We start from the raw sequence: 11,571 nt of genomic DNA on the forward strand, positions 1-11,571 counted from the left end.
CAGAGCACTGTGCAGGGAAAGCCAAAGGGACAGCAGCTGTCCCGGGGTGCTGGCAGATCTGCAGGGCAGCTTCTCCCTTCAACATTTGGTTATTTTGGAGCTGCTACACCAACTCCCTGCTCAGCCAGGGCATGGGGTGGATCATCTCTGGAGGACAGCAATGTGGGTCTGCAGAGAGCTGGGCAGCACTGTGACTCATCTCAGGCACACACAGAATCATCTCCCCCAGACTCCTGAATGGCATCTCTTAATGATAAAAGTCCCCGTAGTTTATAATTACCAGTTTGACAAGTTCACGAGTTCCCTGTTAATTATTATAATTAGCTTTCACTCGGCGAGAATGCAGGAGTTTAACAACAATATTAACAATGGGAGGACTATTATCAAGAATTAACTACAAAGAGCCGATGAGGAGGAGTTCCTCCTGCCTGCCAGCGAGACCTATTAGCGCCGAGCCCTGCTTCTATCCTCAGCCTTGCTTAACTCAGCACTGCCTCCGAACTTGCTCGGAGAGTTAACAGCAACGCTTTTGTCCGTGGTATTGGTAATAGAAGGGAAACAAGCTCCCCCTGTGCTGCTCAGAATAGGATCAAGATTCAAGCCAGCAGATACAAGGAAATTACAAGCTAAGGCTGCCAGGGACCGCAGGCGTGTTCCAGAAGCAGCCTGATGCTCCACTGGTCCCACCATGTTTCACACGTGGCAGTGCAGAGCCAGGAAGGGGGAGGGGGTCCCTGGGTAGCCCCCAGCTCAGTGGGTTGTGAGCCCTTGCAGTATCCATAGGAGCAGGGGGATGCTCAGCACGTAGTGAGGTGTAGGCAGTGCTCCTGCAAGCAGGCATCACTCAGGTGTGCTCAGCACAGCATCCCCTGTGAGAATCCCTTTGCTGGAGGGTATGGAGGCATTAAGCCCCCAAGGCCTAATGGGAACAGCTCCAAACAACCATCCAGCAGACTTCAAGATGCTTCTGACCACGATCAATACAAAAACTAAGCAATAGCTGGGACGGTGACGGACACTGATTCACCAGCATTGTCCTCACCTCCCCTGCTTTGAGCAGTGTGAGGATTGGGCCCCGTAAGCATTTGCAGTACATGCACTGCATCGTGTGCTCCAGAGCCACCAAGCCAAGCACATCTAAAAGGCAGTGGAAGCCTCTCCTCTGCCAAGTTTGCAGCAACAGGCAATGGGCTGAACAAGTAGCAGACAAACATCAGTTTTTGGCACCTCCACTTTGCTAGAGACGACAGCACTGACTTCTCAAACACAGCCAGACCCAGAACAGACCAACACAATATGACTCTTTTTTTCCTCCTTTCCAAGTTCAAACACATGCAAAGTGCTTATCCAAAGCACGGGAGAGCTCAAGAAGCAAGCTGTGCAAATAATTAGTTATCTTGAGCTCTTTCACACCTGAAACAGAAGGTTGGAGGCATTTTGTTCCACAGTTTTTTTAATCATACCTTCATGGGGCAGCAGCAATGACCGAGGGGATCGGTGTTGCCCCAAGGGCCCCTGCTCTGCTCCAGCTTCCCAGTCATTTATTCCTGACACTCCCCCCAGGAATGAATTCTTACAAATATTTCAAAACTACAGGCAGCAGAAACACAACCACCCCATACAAGTCAGCCCATATCTCCTTTTATACTGGAAAAATGAACGTGCAGAAGAACAGAACAGACAACATGTTCGTGCATGGAAAGGATCCATTCTCTTCTCAGGGAATTATTAAACGTTCAGCACAAGGTAACAAATATTTCTTAAGTGTAGGAATTCCTATTGCTCTCCCCTTGCAAACAAATCACTGGTTAGCAGGAGATACTGGGTTAGTGCTCTCCCTGAGCCTTCTGGGAAGCTCCTTTGAACACTTACAACATCAGAGCATAGGACCTGATTTGTCAGACAAGCCTGACTTTATTATTTTTTTAAAAGGGGGATATTATCTCTTGCCTCCAAAGGAACTAGGAAGAGGAAAAAGCCACTGATACAGAAGGGGGTAGAGATGGATACAGAACCTCATTATTAAACAAAATAAATAAAATATACCAGTGGAAAATGTGTCTTGGCTTTATTACTATATTCTGTCCTCTAAATATTTCATTCCCAACTAATGCACAAGCCAAATGGAAAAATTCAAGCAAAACTGCACTACTTAGAATACACTTAATTATTGATTCGGCCAAGAGGGGAAAAAAACAGAAAGAAAGGAGAGGGGAAGAAAAGGCACAGAGCTGTTGCTGAGCTCTGTCCTGGAGCTGCTGTTGTGAACTCGAGCAGCTCTCAGGGGAAGGCAGAGCACACACACATACAGATACAGGCACATATTCTTGCAGAAGTTTTAGCTTAGGATTTTTGAGGGCCTTTTTCTTTACAGGAGGAAAACCAGCTCAACAGGTGGCACCCCTCACTAAAGGCCAGAGACCATCACCTGCACAGGGAGCATCGTTCTGCAAAGAGAGCTGCTTTCCCCTTCTCTCCATAGCCCCCTCAGCAGCCAGAAGCCAGATAACACACTTCAGTAAGAACCTCAGCTCCCACCAGCATCCTTCCCCAGGATCCCCACCTCAGACAGCCCTTGCTGACCACCTCAACTCTCTGACACACAAGATATGAGATTAAAAATGACTCACCCAAGCTGTACCCATCCTTGCCAGCATTCCCATCTCCATTGCAGCCCCCCACCTGCAGCAGGACCAAGCAGCACAGCTGCCAGGTAACATCATTTATACCATTCCCACGGTGATAAGGAGCAAAAGGAGCACACCTGTGTTGGGGGCACCGGTAGGGAAACAGCTTTGGACAGCAGAGGAACAGAAAATAGGAAATCGATGGTGAGTTAAGGCCAGGGAAAGCAATTAGGCTTGGAAGCAGTGCCACTCTCTGTGGAAGGAGTGAGTTTTTAAGTGTGTATGAACCAGATTGGTGTGCTTATATGTGGCTGAAAGCCTGCCAGACAAGGCAGCTGAGCAACGTTGCCATTCATGGGGAGAAAAACTTAAGTTGTGGTGCATCTGTGAGCAGATTGGAGGAACCTGGTTTTCCTTTCCTGCTGTGATAAATCCAAAGCAGCAGTTTCAAAGTTGTGGGAATTACACAGAAGGAGAACGAAAGGAAAGGATGGCAGCAGCCAGCAATGAGCACAGAGAGGAGCAAATAAAACCAAAAATAGGCTGAAATCCCACCTCTAAAGCAAACTTACGTGCTTGCTGTCCCTTCCAGTGGGTGTTTTTTTGAAGAAGAACTCATTTTGGTCATTGCTTTTTATCTTTGTATTTGGACACAAGTAAAAACACATTCTTGAAAGCGCTGCTAAAACCTCGTTTCTTGTTCCCAACAAAACATCTCCCCACAAACATCAGAACCCAATTTCCTACAAGGCTCTCACTGCTATTACCTGCATTTCCCAGTATGGAAAACTGCTCATCTTCCCGTATTCAAACCCTTTCCATTAAGCTAATTTCTCCTGACTGACATGGTTCTGAGCAGAAGTGCAATTTCATCAGGGGACAGGGTGATGAGGTGGGATGTGCCAGATGGGACAACCATTTCCCAGTCCCACCTGACTGGGAGCTGAGGTCTGTGTCTCCCACACATCATTATAAGTGCTTCTTTTAATTGCTTCCAGCTGCCATCCCCTGCCTGTCCGTGCATCTAGGTGTCCAGCTTTCAACCTATGCTTTCCTCCCTCACTCCTATAGGCACTGACCTGTCTCTGTGCCCGCTGCCAAACACAAAGCAGTGAGTCTATAAAGGGAAAATAAAAGCCGGTGCAGAAGGCTTGCATTTGAAGGCTTTCACAGAAGAAAGGCAGCAGCAGAGGCAGCTCTGTGTTTTCCCCTACCCAGATCTAAATATTTATAAGTGACTTTGGAGAAGGTCTGACCTTCCCAACCCCTCCTGATGAGCTGCTGGCCCTGGGGGCTGGGGCCAGATGGGGAGAGGGAGCCCACCCCAGGCGTGCTGAGCAGGGACAGCACGCCTGCAATGCCAACCACGGCTTCAATTAGAAATTTCACTGAAATTTCAAATTACGGCTGTTTTTCTAAGCGATAGAATTATGCCGTGTTAGAGAGAAAGTGACAGGTAATTTGGGACACTGAGGATTTCTTGGACTCGATAGTTAATAGGGAGTTTAGCACCAATTCCTCTGTAATTTGCACTTCTGAGAAACCGTGTTATTATAAAGTCAGAAATCTCAAGCACTTTCAACTCCGGATCCGCCAGACTGAGGATGACCAGGAATTGAGACGGCCCGAGCCCACAGGTCACCCATTTCAATATCTGAAGCGGGGTGGCTTCCCAAAACGGCCGCTCCAATCGAGGAGCTGAAAATTGGAGGTGACATTCAGAAGTCTCTGAAAATTATCACCCTGACTTCCTCCTTGAAAAGCTTATCTGAATCCTAGCTTATCCTTTGATGAGGTTACAGAAAAAGCATTCTGCTCTGAGTACTTGAAAGATAACAGGCAATATATGTGAGCCAGTACGCTTCTCCCTGGGGGGAAAACACTATCGAACATGCCGAGCATGGGACACTAATTAAATGGTCTGAATTATGCTGGACATTAAGGTCCTGGGTGGCTTGATTTAACACCTTCCTACCCTCGAACCCGTGGAGCACTCCTGCATCCCCATGAGGAGCGGTGGGCAGCCCCAAGGAACCCCCAAGATTTTCATTAACGAAATAAATTGCCTCTAAAGATCAAACCCACTCTAGTTCTGAGGAGACACCAAGCTGAGGCCCTGGCTGATCCTGCCTGTTGGTAAAGACACGGTAGTGCTCAAATTTTTGCTCAAATTCAAGCTAATGCTTGGATTTCTCGTACTGATGCTAAACCAATAGCTATGAGCAAGTGTCTTCATGACCTTTAGGAAGGAAAGAAAAGAGAGTGGAGGAAGAAGTGCTGCTGTATCAGAGAAAAAAGGCGGATTCAGTAATGCCTACTGGGCTTGTAAAAGGGTTGTGGAAATGGATGCAACGAAGGAAAACAGTGAAACAAGCACAGCTGGGAGAGGGCAGGGGGAAGGAAAACCAATGCACTGAAACAATGGTGAGAGCAGCACCAATCATGAGAGCCCAAATGCCCTGGGTGGGCACCAAATAACAGCAAACCACACAGCACAGATCCAGGCAGTAACCTGGGGAGGGATGGTGCACAGGAATGTTATCCCAGCAGTTCAACTTTTTAATAACATTAAATTATGCTCTACGTGAAGCCTACTCGTAAGCTCCCAAGTGCATTCAAGATGCAGTGTATCACCGCTTTCGTCACAAGCTCTGCAGCACGGGGCCACATTTAATGCACATTTGTGTCACACGTCTTCCTCGAGCAAAAGCCCCAAACCTTTGCATTTGTGGCAGCCAGAATTACAGTATTACTTGGCTTTACTTTCAACTTTAAATAACTTATGACATTTCAATACCAAATGTAAGATGGAAACAAGGTTTGAAATGCGTAAATTATCGGTTCCTAAATGGAAAGCAACTTGAGATGGAAGTTTTCATTACAAGCTGCTGAATGGGTCAATCTCTGTGCAAACATTCGGTATGATTAGTAGACAAGTGCAGTCCTGGAGTGCAGAGGGCTTGTTTCCAAATAAAGGAAACTTTGCCCCCAAAGCTCTCAACTATACTAAGGCTTTGTGCACCAGAATGGTCATTTCACGGGCATTTTTGAGAAGGCAGAATTGGAAGGCTCTAAAACCACAAAGGAAAACACAAAGGGAAAATTGCACAAAATCAGAAACTTTTAAAGCATATTTTCATTTTCTACCAATCAAACAGTGATGGGGGTGTGAAAAGGAGCTCTGCAGGATCCTGAGCTCAGGGCTGCAGGGATGCTGGCATCTCACATCACAACAGGCTCAGATGGGCTCCAACGTGGGCTGGGGACCACTGTGCTGCGGTCGGCCATGGAGGAGCAGTTTACATTACATCAAATTGAAGGATACTGGAGAACCATGAGCAGCTGTGTCCCACCCCTGTTAGGCGTACTTCTCTCCAGTGTGGGACAGCTCACCTGGAGGGAGGCAGGGATGTGCCAGCTAACCTCTTTTCTGATGAGTTTGTCACTGAAAAAGCAGACAAAAGGAAGAAAAATATTTTAATGGCTTAATTCCTGTTAAAATTAGCTCTTTCTTAATGCTGCCCCTCCCTTTAAAATGCTGATAATTGTTTTCTGATTCCCTGCCATATTCCAAACCATCGCCGTTAGCACTTCAGGCACCGCTGCGGAAGATTAACCGGGAAGCATTCTGAGTGCCTTACATCAAAGGGACTGAAAAACTGTAAATTTAACAGAATGCATTATGCAGGTGGGGGGAAAAAATGGAAATTCTGTTAAAAAGGAGAGCTCATTTCACCTCGTTCTGGGGCAGGGCTTAAGGCAGCTAAAGCGTCTCTGAGGAAGAGCTCCAGTCTGCCACAACTCAAACAGCTGCGAGCCTGGGAAGTGGGAGCAGCAACAGGTGGAGAGGTCCCCAGGTTCAGTGTGGATGGGGAAACCCACCAGCAGGGAGTGTGGAACCTCAGGTAAAGTCAGGAGAAGAGGAGCTCAGGGGAGACTTTATCAGTGCCTACAATTCCCTGAAAGGAGGTTGTGGCGAGGTGGGAGTCAGCCTCTTCTCCCAGGTAACAGTGGGAGGATGAGAAGTGATGGCCTCAACTTGCACCAGGGGTGGTTCAGGTTGGATATTAGGAAAAAATTCTTCTCCGAAAGAGCGGTCATTGACACAGGTTGCTCATGGAGGTGGTGGAGTCCCTGGAGGTGTTCAAGAGCTGTGGGGATGTGGCACTGATGAACACGGTTTGTGGGCATGCAGGGGATGAGTTGACGGTTGGATTAGATGATCTTTGTGGTCTTTTCCAGCCTTTATGGTTCCATAGCTCTATAGGTTGGAGGGAGGCTCCTGTAGCAAGCTCAGCCCTTCACGCCTCTACAGGAGACCTGTGCTCAGCTCTTGGTGCAACAGCGATGTCTGAGGGCAGCTCCAAGCGAACACCCAAGGGAGTCCCCTGCACTGCCATAGACCAACACCTGCACAGCAAGATGGGGGGAAGCAGAGGAGGGATGCAGGTGAAAAACAAAGAGGAAAGATGAATGCAGTAGGATGAATGGTTAGGAAATCTTTCGGTTAATTGCCCGGGACAAGTTGCCAGCTTCAATAAACATCTCCCTGCCCACCCCAGCCCTGGCCACTGTACTGCATGGGCTCGGTGCAGTCCCTGGCTGCAGGCTGGGAGGGCTGCAGTGGCCAAAGCAGCAAAGCTGAACAGCCCTGGGAGGAAATGCTTCAAAGGGCCCTCGCCTCAAAAATGTTGAACATTATTTCCATGGGTCCTTAAACAGAATAATTCATTAGTCAGCTAACAGCAATCAATAGCACACTCCGACAATTTATACACTGACTCTGTTTACCCGGTAGACCCTCTTTGATAATATTATTTATGATTCCAAATAACTCCATCGGTGTTCAATAGAGCTGGGAGGCACCTAAGGGACCGGGGCACAATCAAATTATGAAGACATATGGTTTACTCAGCACTGGAAATGTTCAACTGCATTTCATTGCTGTTAGTCCTGCTGCAGTACCTTTCCCAATCACTTCTACAGCCTTCCTAATATCGTTTGCTGTAAGGGAACACTTCTTCAGGGAGAGGGCTCTCACAGCTGACTGAGGGATGTGGCTGTAAAGGGAATTTTATTGTGGCTATTTCTGCATTCCTGGTGCTGAAGGACAGGACAGCAATCTAAGCTTGCCCCACACACACTGCACTGCATAGTGCATGTAGCAGCCCCACGTTAATAAAGCGCTTCTGATGGACCCCCAGAACAGCCAAGTGCTGAGTCATTATTATCGACAGAACATCGCGTAAGTACTCCACTGAACGTCCTCTGGGCTTTGAGGGTGTATAAAGCTAACACTGGTGCTATATTGCTCTATAAACTCTAGCCCTCCCTGCAGAGAGGCAATAATTAATCAGACGATGCATGATACGTAACAAATTAAAAAGATAAAACTTCCCAACAAAAATTATGGGACTGGAGAGACGGCGGGCGATGCACTGCAGCGAGCTGTCTCTGGCATCCCATTTCCATCCCTCTGTCCCTGTGTCACTTATAAGGGCCAAATCCTGCAGGCGTGATGAAGCACCAACCCTGCAGCCTGCATGCTCTGCTGCAGCACTGCGCCCCAGCACCTTTATGCCATGCACGGGAGCTGCTGACATCAGCACACCCACGGGCTTTGCAGGACCCTGAGGGGCAGATGAAAGCCAACATCTCTGCTTCTGAACACAGGAACTCCTCTTGACAATGATCCTGCTCGTTCACAGCTAACAAATAGCCCGGGCTATAAAATAAAGTGAAAGCAGTTACCACTGTGGAAATATAATCTCTGAGAAAATCCCACTAGAGTAATAATTAAAACAGATACTGAAGACTCTGACAACCCTGGATTTATTTTTGGTTTTAAGCTATTTCTGCAATGCAATTTCCTTTTGAAAAATCAGCATCTCCTTCCCATAGCAGATGCAGATATTTCAGTCTGGGTTTCCCCCCCCCCCATGGAGTACAATGGAAAACTAAACAGTGACATTTCCCATGGAATGGAATGGGAAGACATTTGCGACTTGGAAATGTCAGGTTTCTTCACCTCCACTTTCCCATGCAGACTTGCACTTTTGATGATACCCCTTTCTATAGTGAGAAAACGTTTAGGTGGAAGATTTCCAGCCAGCCCCTGTAATTACACAGGATGTATGGCACGCAGCAACCCTCTCCCTACTGCTTCTAAAACGGTAACAACGGGAACATCGCTTTGTATTTGCCAGCTGAGGATGATTAAGAAAGAAGCCAGTAGGGGGCCAATATTTTTTTTTTTCTTATTTAAAACATTTGGAAATAACCTAAAATCCCATGTTCAGGCTCACAGCTTGGCTCTTCTGCTGCTTCCCATCACAGCTCCTGTTCCCAGAAGCTGCAGTCACTTCTGGAAACCTGCTCTAACCCCCATCCTGCAGGGAGATGCCTTGCTAACAGCCATCAGTCACAGCTGCAGACTCCTCTTTGGGGAGTGGGAAGGTGAGATCCATGGGAAGCTTTCAGGCCACGTCCAGCACCCTGCATTTGTAGCCTTAAAAGTGATGTTATGCTCTTTCTATTTAGTTATCCTCATTTCTTTTCCTTCTTGACAATTAAGAATTTTGGATGTTTTTCCTCTTTGGGTCTCTGAAGGGCATTTTGGAAGTCTGTATCATAGCACATAGGAATGTTGTAGCCCTTGAAATCACACCCAGAACACCCCACCATGAGATCTCCTTCGTGCTGCGTCCTCACGTCCTGTCCCATCCTAGGGATTCGGCTTCAGCTTCTGTCAGACCACTGCTGCATGCCCAATCGCATGACATGCCACGATGCTGTGCTTTGGGGTGCATGGGGCCGCTGCCCCTGCAGCTGCCAGAGGGAGGAAAACATGGAGATGACTACAAATGGTGGCAGAAAAAAAATGAGATTCCAAGGGATCAGAAGGATGCTCTTAAAGTAGGTGGGAACTTACACATGAAACATCAGTGACTGTCTTGATCTGAAAGCCAATTTGGCAGTGGGGTTGTGCAGGGGCATTGCCAGAGGCAGACAAACCTTGCTGTAGAATCAGTGGGAGAGGGGCCACGGGGCATAGCAACAGCACGGATGACACTGGTCCCTGCTCACCTCCTCCCATTGCTCACACTGGTCCCACCCTGCTCTCCTTCCAGAGGTCCAGCTTAGCTGCATGCCAAGTGAGACCCTTCTCATTCCTCCCACTTAATACCCCCAACTCCTTAAATGGCAGTGAGTCTAACTGAGTGGTGGATAAACATTAGTTTCACAGCTCACAAAGCAGAACCGCCAGCTACTGCCAGTCTAGATGTAATGAGTTCCTCCCAGGGCCCCTGGGAGCATTTAGAGTGGGCTCTTCTTTACCCAAGCTGCCAGTCAAGCCGGTACCAGGGGGGGAAGGAACGCCATTAATCTCTTTCCCACCATCTCATCCATAGCTGAAATCCCTTCGAGCATGTAACAGTTTTATTTTAATGTGCCATCCTGGTGACGTGGGCAGCAGCAGCGTGGGCAGGATGCGTGGCTGCCCGCATGTCTCCACACAGCCCCAGCCATGGGCTCTGCTTGGGGAGAGCCACCAGCACGGAGCCACGATGAGGAGAAGCGTTCCTGTGTTGTACTCTGCATACAGGCTGCCGTTGTCACCTCTGTGGATATTCTTTAATTAACAGCAGATTGCTGCTCTGTGGAGAGGGACTAATTTACACCCAAAGAGAAGCAAAGAAAGTTTGCTGGCAGCACATTGCCAGTGGCCAGAGACATCTCCGACCACACTGTGCTTTCACTGGGACCCTGAATCACTTGTCAGGAGCTTTTCCCAAGTGGCCACAGTGAATCAGCTAATGAAGATGATGTCATGAATCTTGCAGGCACTTCAATTGCCCATCCACAGCTGCTGCCATGTCCCTAACCCCTCCTGTCCTCCTCTGGAAGATGACACCGTACCATAGCATATATTTTCATGGAATGGCTCAGGATGGAGGGGCCTTAAAGGCCCCCGGCCATGGGCAGGACTGCCCCCCACCAGCTCAGGCTGCCCAGGGCCCCATCCCACCTGGCCTCGAGTGCCTGCAGGGATGGGGCACCACAGCTCTCTGGGCAGCAGTGCCAGCGCCTCACCGCCCTCTGACAACAGGATTGCTTCCTCACAGCTAACCCACATCTCCCCTCCTTTAGCTTAAAGCCATTCTCCCTCGTCCTGTCACTATCAGACCACGTATACAGTCACTCTCCCTCCTGCTTGTAAGCTTCAAGTACTGGAAGGCCACAGTGCACTCTCTGCAGCCTTCTCCAAACAAAATAAGCCCAACTTCATCAGCCTGTCTTCACAGGAGAGGTGCTCCAGCCTTCTGATCATCTCTGTGGCCCACATCTGCTCTCCTGCTCCCACTACAGGAGCAACCTGCAGTGACCTGAGATCACATTGGAGAGGCAATGCCATCAGCAGTCACCACTTAATGCTACGAGGACGTGTGTAGGAGGAGCAGGATTTACAGGTATGTTACCTTAAGGCGAGGTCACCTGGGACAGATCCTGAGCCATAGAGGTGCTGCATTAGCAGCAAAATCTTGCACAACACCAGCACCTCACTGACAGGACACGCAGCCATCGGTGCCAGCATATCACAGCACACACTGATAGCGTGAGCAGGGTGCTTACATCCCAGACAAGGCACACCAGCTGAGAGGTGAAAGGAGCCACATGTAGGAGTTATCTGTTGTCTCTCTCCTCAACTCATCTCAGAGCCGACTCAGCGTACAAGATGGAGAATGATAGAGACACTGCAAGGCCCTTTCCAGAAGTCTGATGGACGGGCTGCCAAGCTCTGAATGTATCCAGGCTCTGTGTGTCAGCCCAGGGTTGCTGCTCCCACCTCCTCACTCACAGAGCAGAAGCGATGCTCTAATCCGCAGAGATGGGCAGGGTGCCAGAGTGGACTTTTCCATCCCTAATCTCCAAGATGATGGAC

Source organism: Meleagris gallopavo, chromosome 26 (genome assembly GCF_905368555.1).
Source record: "Meleagris gallopavo chromosome 26, MGAL_WU_HG_1.1, whole genome shotgun sequence".
Lineage (NCBI taxonomy): Eukaryota > Metazoa > Chordata > Aves > Galliformes > Phasianidae > Meleagris > Meleagris gallopavo.